Source organism: Mustela nivalis (genome assembly GCF_964662115.1).
Source record: "Mustela nivalis genome assembly, chromosome: Y".
NCBI classification, from domain to species: Eukaryota; Metazoa; Chordata; class Mammalia; order Carnivora; family Mustelidae; genus Mustela; species Mustela nivalis.
In genome coordinates this window covers 32463326-32477517 of record NC_139041.1, presented here as the reverse complement: position 1 = coordinate 32477517, position 14192 = coordinate 32463326, and the positions used below count along the sequence as shown (strand labels likewise).

General features: G+C 46.3%; 1 protein-coding gene across 5 annotated transcripts in view; it reads left to right on the top strand.

Moving 5' to 3' along the window:
- LOC309856867 (steryl-sulfatase-like) overlaps positions 1-14192 on the top strand; it is a 490902-nt gene that overhangs the window by 317101 nt on the left and 159609 nt on the right. The window contains exon 11 of one of the 5 annotated variants that reach the window (XM_082718642.1): positions 5652-5766. The exons of 3 other annotated variants lie outside the window; for them this stretch is intronic. The gene's annotated coding sequence lies outside the window, so the exon portion shown is untranslated. Of the gene's footprint in view, positions 1-2948; positions 2967-5651; positions 5767-14192 lie in introns of those variants that run through there. One more of the 5 variants, XM_082718645.1, reaches the window with a different exon arrangement.

The window sequence follows — 14192 nt, the reverse complement described above, 5'->3', positions numbered from 1 at the left end:
GATCTTCTAAGTAGATCTAAGATCTCTTCAACCTTCTAAGTAGATCTAAGATCTCTTCAATCTTCTATGTATATCTAAGATCTCTTCAACCTTCTAAGTAGATCTAAGATCTCTTCAATCTTCTAAGTATATCTAAGATCTCTTCAACCTTCTAAGTAGATCTAAGATCTCTTCAATCTTCTAAGTAGATCTAAGATCTCTTCAACCTTCTAAGTAGATCTAAGATCTCTTCAATCTTCTATGTAGATCTAAGATCCACTTAGATCTTCTTGTTTTCTACCTCTGGTTGGACAGTTGACCTTGAGATGCCATTGACTCCTTGATATTTTCTTTTGGAATAAGTACAAATGGGAATATTTAAAGAACCATTAATATATGCCCAGAGTGATCCCAAAGGCTTTACCTGGATTAACAGAAAATCTTAAAACATCTCCGTGGACGAGAAAATAGTATTATTCCTGTTTTGTAGAAACGGAACGAAGGGTTAGAGGTTAAATAAGTTTGTCTAGGTCATACAGGCAGCAAGGGTTGGCGCTGGAACCCCAGGTTCAAGCCGTATTTTTACTTATTTATATGAGTTTTGAAGAAAAAAATCATCTAAGTCATGCTCAGCACTGTATCTGGGGAGTTCTTCCAACAGTATGCGATGGTACGGATGTGATCCTTCTCAATCCCACTGCAAGCTTAGCTTTGAACAACTTTATTATCCATTCTTCCTGCATTTTATTTTATCAAGAAATGTCTGAAACAGCGCACGTCATGATCCTGTCCGCACGGTCAAGGGAATAGACCTTTCCTTCCCCTACGAATGTCTCCTTGCATTTCCTTGTTGTGTTTCTGGTTTGGTTTTGTTCATTGTCCTAAGAGCACTTAACAGGGGCTTTTCCCTCTTCACCAAAGTGTAAGTGCACAAGACTGAACTCTTCACTCTAGGCCCCGTGTTGTGCAGGAGATCCCTAGGATTTATTCACTCCTCTTGCACCACTGACTGTGTGTGTGCCCATGGAGGAAGAACTCTCCATTTCTACCTTCTCTCTGCTCCTGGCAGCCACCCTCCTGTTCCTATTCTACGAGTTTAGCTATCGCAGATGCTTCATGTAAGTGGAATTATGCTGCTTTCGTCCTTTTGTGTCTGCCTTGTTTCTTTCTCTATCGTGTCTGTGTGGTTCAGCCGTGTCATTGCAAATGACGGGACGTCCTTCTTCTTAAGGACTGACTGATGCAACGTTGTATGACTATACCCCAGGATCCCTAGTCTGAAACTCACATTTGTCTTGATCTATGTTATCCGTGAGGATCTGCGCATCTCGTAGGCAGGGGGAGGGGGAAGATGGTGAAAATGTTCGAGGACCACGTGCCTAAAGAATGTGGACCATCGAGTCTTCATTACCACCATAAGTGTCATTTCATTAAGCATTGATTTTGGTGCTCTGCCATGTTTTTTTTTAATCCTGGATTTTTGTTCTTTCTTCACCTTTTATTTCCTGCTTTTTACTTCATTGCTCAAGTGTTGTCTTTTTTTTTCCCCACGAATGTTTGAAAATGGTACCAATGAAAACAGAGTTGGAGATATAGTTCTAAAACAGTCTCACTGCCCTCTGCCCATTAGTAATAATTAGCACAGTTTTTAGCTTTTAGCATCATTTCACCTCTCTCTCGAGATTGGGGTAAAAATGAATTGATTTCTGTTTTTTTAACATCAAGACTACTGTAACTTTATCAGTTACAATGTAGTATTTTACATTCTTAAACATTGTTACATTATTTTCTTTTTTGTAGGTTTAGTTATGAATCTTGGTTATACTGTAGTTATACTTAATCACCATGATTACTGTTTCGAGACCAGCGAAGAGTTTCATGGTTTCGTCGCTCGTTGACAGATTGATTATATACAGAACTTCTCCTGATGAGTTTTTGTGAATTTGATTGCTTTGTATGCTTGCTGGAGTTCTGAAAGATTTTTTTTAAAGAATAGCATGCATTTGATAACACGTTTAAGGTCATCGTACAGTAGAAGGTTTTCCATCGTCTGTCTGTCCAATCTGTGCATTATGATCATAAATTCCCAAGTCTCTCTTTGCTTGGAGTTTGTACTTTGGAAGATAATTCCGGAGTTTGGCTTGTATTTTCTTTGGAATAATCCGGTTTCTTAAAGAAGTCAGGCACCAAAGACTTGCCGAGTTTATCCCAGTTTTGAATGCAGGCACTTTCTTAGGATGTATTCAGTCTGGGGTTTCTTGTATCAATTCAGAGCCTCCTCTGGTGTGGAGGTGGCTGTGTTTTCCAGTATGACATTGTATTGTAAGGGACTCCACTGTTCTGTCCAGTTTCCCTCCTCCGTTTCTAACTCTGGACCACAGTCTGGGAAAACAATTCAATGCAGCAAGCTTCCCTGCAGATAAGAGTGTCCGCGGGACATGGGAGTGGCCAGTGAAACAGATAGCTTCTACTCCCTTTTTTTCTTTACCTTTTCTTCCTCCTTGGAGATCTGGTATGCCAGCCAGAGGCTCAGCCAGCAGCTGTCGGCTGACCGAGCACAGAACAACTAGGAGGAACGAAACCCACAAAGAACCTTGAGTAATATGGACATTTCTTATGTTGTTCCCACAATGCCTACAGTGTTTCCCGAGATCAATCTGCCCATAACTCTGTAAATTACCCTGCAGAGATTTCTGTAACGTGGAGCCCGACGCAATCCTTGTGGGCACTTCTCATGCCTCTCCATTCGGAGTTAGGGTCAAATGCTCGCTCTCTGTCTACTGCTATGGGTAGGGAAACAGTTATGGTGAAATTCAGCTCTGCACGTTTAAAGGCTATGTTCAAAGATCCTGATAGAGCATTATCATTGCATTTGTAAGAACCCACCCATAAAGATCTTTTGCAACACCTCCGATGAAACGTCCCAATAACACTGTGCTCACTCACGATGCTTTCCTTTCCAAATCCAGTCGTCATTCAGACGATTTTGCACCACATTTCCAAAACCGGGCAAGGATCTGACCAAGAAATTCAGGAAAAGGGAAGCACCTGTGGCTGGCACCCAGGGAAAGTAGTCTGTTCTAGTCAAGACGGAGGAAATGAGAAAAATAAAAATGCTGTTTGGACCTGACACGCTGGCAATGTTCGAAAGCTGGGTAATAATCAGTGTTGATGAAGGGACAGGTAAGGACTAACGTGGGCTTGATGATCATCGTCAAGGCAGTGTCGTGGCCGAGGGCAAGAACTGACGTGACTACACACCTGGTTATCCATCAGAAAGTCAAATGGGAGGCGCTGGTTTTGCTCGTTACCCACAAAACCACTTGTAACGGGAATGGGATACAATGTGTGCTTATGCGATCATTATGAAAAGCAAGTAAATGGAAACCGTGATTTGTTTTTCACATTATTAAAAATAATAGCTGTTACCAAGGTGTTAAAATTAGTATCGAACCCAACAGCTGCTCGGCTCATTTTTGAGAATGATTTTTATATACCGCAGACCAAGTACCTTCATTCAGCAATAAACTAAATTCTGTAGAATGTAAGCACTGAAGCTGTGCGACAGATGGCCGCTCGTCATTTCCCGATGCATTTTGTAATGGAAATTTAACCGAGAAAAACGCTAATAATAATGCTGTTAATATAGTGCCTTTTCCCTGGGAGCTCCAAACACTTAACAAACATTACATAATTAATGCTTAAATATTATGCAAACATCCACGGGACGTGGGAAAGAAGGGGCCTTGTTCTGTTTGCAGACAGCCTGTGCCTTCACATGCCGACGCACTGTGCTTAAGGAGAAACAGGTACAGAAGTGGTTTCCAATTGCTTCTGAACCTCGGCATCACCCCCAGATAGTTCTAACGTGAAGGACGTCCCAGTCCTCATGCTCCCACACTCCTCCGTAACTGATAAAATCTGTGACAGAACTTGCTGCTTTTTCCATGCCTGAGCCCAACTAGCCTGCAGACTCCTTCCTCAGACCGTATATGGTTTGGGTTTCCGAACCACAACGTCCAAGAGTTAGGATAGTCTTGCGAGTCAAGAGTTATGACTTATGTCATCACTTTTGTGGTTTTTTTTATTGTTGATTGTAGCCCGAACATTGGCTTTGGATGGATAGTGTAGACCAAATTACCTCTTTGGCCAAAGGCTGGACCCAGAAGTACATAGGATCAGCTCATCCTTGATTGTAGGAGAAGCCTGGCTCCTCACCATGGGTTCCTCTCATTAAAAACTCCGATGTGAGCCCTCAGGATATTGATGTGTGGTTTTATGAGTGTCCCTTTGTGTAAGGATTAAGACACAAAGAAAAAGATGCTTATTAACTGGGAAAGTCCATTTTCTCTGATAAACCCTTTGATGGCTCTCATGAACGTCGAAGGCTGGGATGGAAGCTATAGGAACCGGAAAATTTTCCAATCAATCAGTAGATAATTGATGTCGCCATGACTGGAGGAAATTAATAGGTGGGGGAACGTTATTTCTACGTCTTCCTTTTAGAAATGCTATTGAGACCGCTCCTTCAGCCATCAGGCCAGGACACGTTGCGTTAGGCTTGGGGTTAGGGGTCCCTAAAGAGAGTCAAACCAGTGTTTCCTAGCAAAAGGTAACTTGGAACCGAAGCCGTTGACTATGTTCTGCCTTTGTAAGAGCAATTTAAAAAATTTCTTTGTTTCATCTTGTGCACGGTTTTCTGGAGGTGGGTAGGAGTGGCTGCAAGGTCCCTTATGTGATTCTGCACTGGACCCAGCGATGGTTACCGCTCAAAAGCATGACCATATCTGTAACACATGTCCAAGTGTGTGTCTCCCCGGTTTATAAAAGTGTTGGACTTTAGTACAACTTTTAGTGCCAGTGGACTCCCACAAGGTGTGTGTGTGTGTGTGTGTGTGTGTGTGTGTGTGCGCGCGTTCTTGCAACTGTGATGCTACTACAATTGAGCATCACTAATGATGTAAATCACACGCTTTTTATGACTAATTTGCCACAGAACCCCTTACTGCCCTTGAAATCAAGTGCCGTCCGAGGAATTCTTGTCATGAACATGGCCCCGATGTCACTCTCCTCACGACATTTCTATTAACACCCTCCAGCATCGTTTCAATGTTTTAACAAAACTGTGTCTTGTGCTTTTTCTCCTTCGAGCAAGTCTCTTTCCCCAGGTTCTTGCTGTCCTCTGTTCACGCTAGTATGCTGTTGACTCTCTGGGCTTGTCCTGCATGCCCTTGAGCAAGGGAAATGTTATTTTTAGAGCAAGATTTAAGTGGAATTTCGAAAAAAACAATACACAATAATGGACGTGTGTTTGGTGTCAATTCATCGTTGTGATAAAATGAAATTGAAGATATATTTTATTTAAAGACAGTTCAGTGTTACAGCTCTTTGGGGAGTTTGCATGGCCGTGTTCTAATAGCATTAGCGACGCAGTGCTGTTCCCACCCATGCACTCATTTAGCTTTGTCCCATCCCTGAGTGCTCTGTGGGTTCAAAGCTTCACTGCTGTCCCAGCACCTTCAGGAACCCCAACTCAGAGCCCTAACTCATTAGGCAGCATTAATGAGCAGGAGAGTTCCGGGATGTGGGGAGCGCTGGGTTCATCGTTCTGGCCCTGCCCTCCATTATCTTCATGACCTTGGACCAGATCATTTCACTTCTCCAATCCACAGAGCCTGCGTTTGAAAAGGGAGTTGATGAGGTCCATTCTCCGGGGTTGTATGAGGAGTGATAAAGGATTTCTGCAAGACGGCGGTGTTTGTCTCGCACATGAGGGGCTTGATAAATGCTGCTTCTCTGTCCGTACTCCAGCGCAGGCTCACTGACTTGATGTGCGAGAGAAATTCGAGACAACAGCACCTTGTGCCCTGGGCTTGGATGAAACCACGGGCAATTAGAGTTCAGATGGCCATGCGAGCGTTCAGGAGTGACGGATGCCTGTGTCTGAAGGGCGGCTTGATTTCACCTGAAAAAGCAGGTTGCATAAGCCATGCAGAGTGTTTGCAGTTTCCGAATAGAGGAATGGGAGCTAATGGAAAAGCAGATACTGGTCTCTGCCTACAGTTCCGAACAGATCTCCTAAATCCTTTATAAGCCCCCGGGTGATAAGAACATCTTGTGTTTTAGTGAGATGACTTGATGGGCTCATGGTTGGGGGCTGGCCACTACAAAGACCAAGCCCCAGTTAGAAGTTTGGAAATGTCCATGTGAAACCCCAACGTCCAGGAAGGGGAAAAGGACTGGCATGGAATTAGGGTGGGTTGTGATGAAGCCACCATAGAAATTTGTGTAATATAGGGGAGCTTGTAGCCTGGAGAATAATTGGAGGTTCCAGAATTGAGTTGACTTGTAGGGTGTCCAGTTGGTGTCGCAGACTTGCTTGGAGTGGGAAGGCCCCTCCAACCCCTGGTCTCAGAATTGCTCTGAGCAAGGCATCCGTGTGAGAGCAAAGCAGAAAAGCTGTAGGTTTTCTAACCAGGCAACGGGATAAATATGAAACTATGGGGAGAAGTAGATTAATGGTCCTTAACGATGAGCTATTTCATTGTTCCCAGTCTAGGGCCATTTCTACCCCACCCCCCGCTTTTTTTTAACAGCTTTATTGAGGTGTAACTTATATACCATAGAACTCACATGTTTAATTTTTTTAAATAATTTATGCAGTTGTGTGACTATCCCCACAATCTAGCTGGAGACAATTCCCATCACCCGAGGAAAGATCACTTGTGTCCACGCATATTTGATCCCTGCTGCAACCCCTAGATTCCAGTCACCACCAACCTGCTTTCTATGTCTAGACAGTCACCTATTCTGTTTTTTTTAGGGCTTTTTTTTAAAGGATTTATTTACTTAATTGAGAGAGAAAGAGAGAGCATGGGGCAGGAGGGAAAGAGGGAAGAGACTTCAGCAGACTCTGTCCTCAGCGTGAAGCCCGGTCTGGGGCTTGATCTCATGACCCTGAAATCCCAACCTGAGCTGAAACCCAGAGTCGGATGCTTAACCGACTGCACCACGCAGGTGCCTCACTTGTTCTGGGCTTTTAACGTCCACGGGATGATACCTGACATAAGAGCCTCTGTCTGGCTTTTTTCACATGGCAACACGTTTTTGAGGTTAATCTGTGTTGCTAAATTGCATTGCTTCCCCGTTTTAGTCTTCTTTACTGATAGGGTAACGTTAGGCCTGTTACGACGAAACAGTGTCTGAAGGGCACTGGTGGGGCCAATCTCCGGATACTTTGTTGTTGATGGAGTACAACACACGTAAAACATCACGGTACTGCATGCTGCTGCGATCCTGAGCTTAATAACCAGTGTTTTTGTTGCCATAATCGTCCTATGCTTAAGAAACTATTGCTTTTTATTCGGTTACCACCATGGTCATTATCTGTTTCATGCATCTGGTGGGGGGGCAGGCATCTCTTGCTATTCATCATTTATGGGAACTTCTATAAATTCATTTCGGGTGGTTTTAATGACATTTGTTTCATTCACTTCTGGAGCCTCAAACTGTCTCCCGGCGCCAAGAAGGGTTCAATGAATGCTTGTTGGAAAAGAAAGAAAGAGAGGATGGGTGGCTTCCCAGCACCAGTAAATGGGGGAATCCAGTAAATACTTCTTGAATAAAATTAATAGAGTTCCAATAATTAAAAATACTACAAAACTATAACCGAAGGTTTAATGACTTAAAGGCATGAGATTCTAATATTTTCCAGGCTCTGATCCAGCAAGGTACATGTTTCCACTCAACTGTTGTCTCGTTGAGGTGCCAGGATCTTAGGCAAAATTTGGAAGTTGTTGGGAGTAGTTGTTCAGGAGTGAGGAGCAGACAAAAACTCTATGTGGAGCCCAGCGTGCTTCCTAGGGCAAACAGAGATGCTGAATCTTGGCGCAAGGAGGGTTCTTGGAGATTTTGGTAGCACTGATGGTGTTTTAACTAACGTGACTTTGAGAAGGTCCTTCAAACCGCCTACAGCTAGCCCTCAGGGGTTAGACCTACCCCTTTGTGGATTGTGATGCTCATCACCCTTGGAAGTCACCATGCACGGGCCAACAGGTCACCCAGACAGGCCCATTGTGCAGGAGAGAGGAAGCCAAGCTGCGGGAGAAATACTGAGACACCAGCTCCCAGGGGCAGAAGAACATTTCTACAGACGCCTGCAAGCCTGACAAATACTGCGGCCTGGTTAGCAATCTCGGAAAGTAACACTAATAAAAGGGATCGCCTTTTGATGTCTAGAAGACACATTTAATAGTGAGGGGAGGAAAAAAAGTCTTCAAAAATCAACATTTTTCAAATTAATTTTGTGTTGTTTTCTGTAAAGATGTCTGTGATTTGGTGGGCCCTCAGGTGTGGGTTTAATTTCGTTTGCTTTTGATGTATGACCGCCGAAAGGTGTTATTCCTGAAAAGCCATCAAAATATAATTAAAAAGTCGGCAGACGCGATGTCTCATCGCTGGCTTTGTTTATTTTTTTAATAAAAAAGAAAACCCCAGTTGGGCTCTGTGTGGTGTACAATGACCATAAACCAAGGAAGAGAATTCACACAGTTGGAAAATGCAGCACAGGGTTTTCCTTGGAAACAGAGGGGACTGTCACAGTGCAGAAGGCATATAGAGATAGTCCCCACCTGGATGTGTCTCTTCTTCCAAAGACCTTTTTTTTAAAGATTTTATTTACTTATTTCAGAGAGAGAGAGAGAGCACAAGTGGAGTCCGCGGCAGAGGGGGAGGAAAAGCAGACTCCCCACTGAGTGGGATCCCGACGCAGAGCTCAATCCCAGGACCCTGGGATCACAGCCCAAGCTGAAGGCAGATGCTTAACCGACTACGCCACCCAGGTGTCTCTGAACTGAGTTCTATTTAAATGATGTTTACAGTGATGGGACTTTCAGGAGGTCTGTACGGGCATGTATTTGCATATAATAATATGCGTGTAATTATTTTTACATGGAAATCTCATGCACGTGAGGTAGAGTGTATATTTTTAGTGTCTGCTCACACTGGACTATTTGCAGTTCTATACTTGTTTTCTGCTCTTGCGACTGCCTCCCTGATTTCTGCCTCCTCTGCAAAGAGGGAAGTGATGCTATGGAGGGAGGCATTGCAAGCGTCTTTCTTTGCACATAACCAACAAGATGCCTTTGGCTTAGAATTGCACACGCAGGGAGTCATCCAAAGATTCCTGGGCATCAGGAATTCTGATTTTTTTGCTCTGGGTTGATGCCTATGAAAATGCACCTTGCTGGTGATGGGCGGGTGTCATTCCAAAAATCCAATCAAGGCCATCAATGTAAGGGAATCTACTTGTTTGGCTGTGTCATCTCTTCTCAGCCTTGGCCCAGGGAACACACCGGCTGAGTCGCTTCAAAGCGTGCTACACTGATCGCTCCTCCCCTGCACGTTCTATTGCTTCAGTGACGCGGGAGCCCTCTGAACCCTCCCAGGGGACAGCCTCAGGACCTCAGGTGCGGGGGCGGGGGGCGGCTCTTGTTTTATGGGAGCCGTTCATTTTAGCATCCCGACCCCTCTTACCCTCGAACCTCCTCTTAGCTCTACACTGAGGTCCGCCAGCTCCCTCTTATGTCCAGAGGCCATTTCTGGGTCTGCTGTTGCACGTGTCATTCTCTCTGCTCTGGATGAGTTTTCAGAAACTCAAAGCGCGTGTCACAGGTGAATGCCACCATGCCAGGGATGTGCCTTGTCTAGTGGTGTGGGCTGTTTCCCCCAGCCTGTCTTCGGCTGCACCGTCACACGCAGCCCTGTCGCTGGGGTGAGTGAGGCCGGTGGTGTCTGTCCTCGGGCGTACAGGCTGTTCGTTTCCGCAGAGCTGGGGCTCCTGTTGCCTGGCTCGTCTGTGATGAGATCTGAGGAGAGGACCACGGCAGTGGTCGGGGACCAGCCAGAACCATGTGGGCTGGGAACGTCGCGGAAGGATGCGTTCCTGGGACCCTCCTGAGACCCATGAGTGTGGGGCTCGGCGGTCCATGCTTGAGGCTTTTGGGTGATTCTAATGCAGGTTGAACCTTGAAAATCCCAACTCTTGGGGGCACAAAGAATGATGAGGGTGCGTCTTGAGGAGGGGCGCCTGCTCTGGGTGAGGTCATTGCAAAGGAAGCAGTGGAGTGAGGCCATCAGGAGTGTTCCATGGGAGGTAGTGTTGGAGATCCTTCTGTCAGCCTTCCAGAAGTCTCAGGGACTGCTCGTCCCCTCCCGAGGCCTGTTTTCACACACCGGGCCCGTCACGACTCCACATCCGGACATCGGGTCTCCTCTGCACCATTACTCTCCATTCTGGTCTTGATTTTCAGTAGACCTGCCCTTCATAGAGCTACCTATGGGGTCTCCTAGCCTGCACAGAATCCATGAAATGGACTGTTAGCCACGTGTCCCTTTTTTCTTCCAAGGCTTCCCATGTTACTGAAAGCAACCACCCCCCTCTATACGCCGCACATGTGTTGTGTCCTCGTTCCAGTTCAGGGCAGTGGCAGTGGTCTCTGGATCTCCAAAGTGTTGTCTTCCTCCTGCGGCTGGTTTCAGTGTTCCACAGAGGGAAGCCTTGGTAATTGTGAGATCACTGCTGTGAGACATGTCCTCAGCACTTAACCAACACCAGTACCGTCCCTACTGCTTCAGGGAGGTCGGAGGATGTGGATTTTGAATCCCGTCCATAGGAGTCTGCTTGCCGGCATGAGGAAGTCCCTACTGTCTGTGCCTGGGTTCCCCAGAATGTAGGACATGCCTTAGGGGACCTTAAGCAATGATGTTTTACTATGAGATGCAAGCCCAAGGACATCCAGTAAAAGACCACGCATTCCAGATCTGGTCCCAGCAAGACAATGAAACATGGCACGATGCGATGGTGGTTTGGACGTGTCTAAGGCGGAAGACAGATCTTCTGGAAAAGTCCACTGGGGCAGAAAGGGAGGTAGAGTTATTGTTGACTATGCGATCTGCTCTACTGGGTATGAACAGCCTTGTACGGGGAGGCCTTCCAGCCAACCACTGGGAATACCCACACCCAGAAGTCTGGAACTTCATGATTTCACATGTGAGAGAGGGAGATGAGGTACGTTGATGGAGTCCAAGTGCCGTAGCTCCCACTAGAGTGGACAAGATGGCAGCCCCACTGGGGCCAGCCCTTGTCCCAGCTCTGAAGCCCGGAGCCACTGTAGACAGTGGGTGCCTGGGTGTCTGTGGGGAGGAAGTGTCTCAGGGCACAGAGGCAGGCATATGCCAGGAGAATCCAAGGGGTCCATAAATAACTTCCAATATAGTAGTTTGGGGTGGGCAGCTGTCTCTGTGTTCTTCAGAACTCTGTCCGTTAGGGCAGCAACGTTGTTTTTTGAGTTTATCATGTTTTTCCTTTTCCATATTTCATGACTGAAAGGCAGCAACAACAACAACAGAAAACCCCAAAATGTTTTCTAGCTGAACCTTGTAAACAATTCATATTAATGTCATGTTGATCTAGAAAGAGGGGAAAAAAAATGAGTAGTGCTAAAAAGCTCTGATCTGGTTCTGTGAATTCTTAGTTTTGTTCTGTTTTGTTTTGTTTTTGTTTTCCTGGGGAGGGCCGTCAAGAAACATGAGTTCAGGAGTTGTCTAATTTCCGTGCCCTCTAATAAACCCTAAAGCAATTAGGAAGGTTTCCATTGCCTGCAACAATCAGGGGCCCATTAATTTTTAATCTCATTTTTTTACAATTTCCAAGAGCAGTCGTTTTGCATACTCGAGGTCTTAGGATTTACCCTACCTTCCCCCTCTCTCAAAAGTCGAAGCTCTTGTTCTCTTAGACCCGGCTCGTCTCGGAAAGTTAGTGAGGGAGCAGAGGAAGAAAGGGGCGGCTGAGCCGACAAGCGTGGCGGGACCCGGTCCAGGGGCGGACGCGTCTGGTTGTCCTGTGTCTGTTACCTGCCTGCCTCTGACCTCAACGTGCCACCTCGTAGCACAGCGGCCCCTGCGAAGAAGATACTCAGGCACACAGATAATCCGCGCCCGCCCAACTCTTGTCTTTAGACCTCTGTTTCTCGTTGTCAACCCCTCTGCTTGCCCCCGCATGTCCCTGCTCAGCTCACAGTGCAGCCCTGACTCTGAAGGGGGGGTTCCCCCTCCCTGTGGCACCGGCGGCGATGGCGAGAGGGTTTCCCCCGAGCCTGATGCACTTCCCGTTCTCAGCTACGATCACATTTACCTTCTACGGCTGCTCTGTCGTGCCTCCCTTCCCCCCCTTCCTCTCTCTCCCTCTCTTCTCTCTCCCCTTCCTTCCTTCTCTCCCCCCCTCTCATTCTTTCTGGGTGTCTTGCTACCTTCTCTCTTTTTTTAAATTAAATTCCTCTCTTTTTCATTAAGTTAACAGATCTCCAGCGTAGACTGTAAGCTTCCTGAGGGCGGCGTCTAAGCCGAGTTTGCGCAACATTGTATCTCTAGTCTGTATCTGTTGAAACAATGAACGTACAAAGTGAATCCAGACTTGAGTACCGGACATGCTATATGAAAAACCAACAGCCAGGGGCGTCTGGGTGGCTCAGAGGGTTAAGCCGCTGCCTTCGGCTCAGGTCAGGATCTCAGGGTCCTGGGATCGAGCCCCGCATGGGGCTCTTTGCTCAGTGGGGAGCCTGCTTTCTCCTCTCTCTGCCTGCCTCTCTGTCTGCTTGTGATCGCTCTCTGTCAAATGAATGAATAAAATCTTAAAAAAAAAAAAAAAAAAAAAAAAGAAAGAAAGAAAAGAAAAACCAACAGCCAAAATGCTGGTAACCCTCTTTGACCACACTGCGTATTTTCTCGAGATTGTGTTTGGCCCTTGGTCTTGGAAGCCCATCAGGGGTGCGTCGTTACAGAATCTGCTTTCGTGGGCCTGGGTGATCGCGGCATCCGTCTGCATGCGGTGATGTCTGCCTTGCTTGTGAATCTGTCTTCCTTCCAGAAGGCTATGTGGTGGCACAGAGGGAGACGTTTCTTCCAACACGTTTGCCTCTGTGTGCAGACCTGGCTTACTTCCCATCTCCTCTGTAGCAGGCAAAGGCGGGCAGTGCAGGTGGTTTCAGCCGTTCATGGGGCGCCCAGCCGTGGGGAGCTCCTGTGTCAGCAGCTGGTGTTGGCTTCCGTCATGTGCGCCAAAACACACACTTCAGCTGACGGGAGATCAGGGCCTCAACTGGGAGAGTGAAGTCGTGCCCGGGGTCTCTGGAATATAGTATCCACTGACCACGGGCTCCACGGCGTCTGTGGAAGGAGTTCAGGACAGCAGCGATTGGCGTCAGAAAACGTCAGGACAGCTGTCATTTCTTGCCGATTGAAGCCATTTCTCCTTTTTCTGTGACTTGAGGTAAAAGACGTGGGATCACTCAGTTATTGAAGTTCGTCTTATTCTGTCCTTTGTCAGATCAATTCTTTAAAAAAAAAAAAATTAGCAGCTGGGGTACCTGGGTGGCTCGATGGGTTAAGCGTTTGCCTTTGGCTCAGGTCCTGTTGTCAGGGTCTTGGGATCGAGTCCTGCATCGGGCTCCTTGCTCAGCGGGGAGTCTGCTTCTCCCTCTGCCTCTCCCCCTGCTTGTGCTCTCTCTCTCGAATAAATAAATACAATCTTTTTCCCAAACAAGCCATGAGAATTAGCGTCTTAAAGGTCTTGGCAGTCTCTCTACCTCTGTTCTGTGGATTTGATGTGATATTTGACTTTCAGGCTCTTCCCGGGAATATTACCTGGTTATGGAAACACAGGCATGTTAGTGTGAATTCCTTCATCCCTGTTCTGTACCTGAGACCGGGTTCTAGGTGTGAGGGGTCTCGCAGTGAGGCACAGACATGAAAAACTGCATTCTTGGAGATCATATTTACAAGATTTTAATTGCATGGATTTTTCTTCTTCTCCTTCTCCTTCTTCTTTTCCATTTTTGACTTCAGCTTCTTTCCAACCGTCCGTTTGAGAACCTCACATTATTTGTTTAACTCCACTAAATTTCCCACAATTGACTTCTAACTTCCAGACCTGATGGACAGTTTCCTTCCCAAGTTCTGCTCCGACAGCGGTCTCCGAAGGCGTCCATGAGAAAACACCCGGGTTTCGAAGAAGAAGTGGGATTGGCCGTCATTATCTTCCTACTGATCTGTCCTCTGTGATCTGCTCCTTCCTCCATTATTTTGCTTTGATTCTGGAATCAAATGGAAATGTCCTTGATGTCATTAAAATAAAAAGGCAGTAAGGAACCACATTT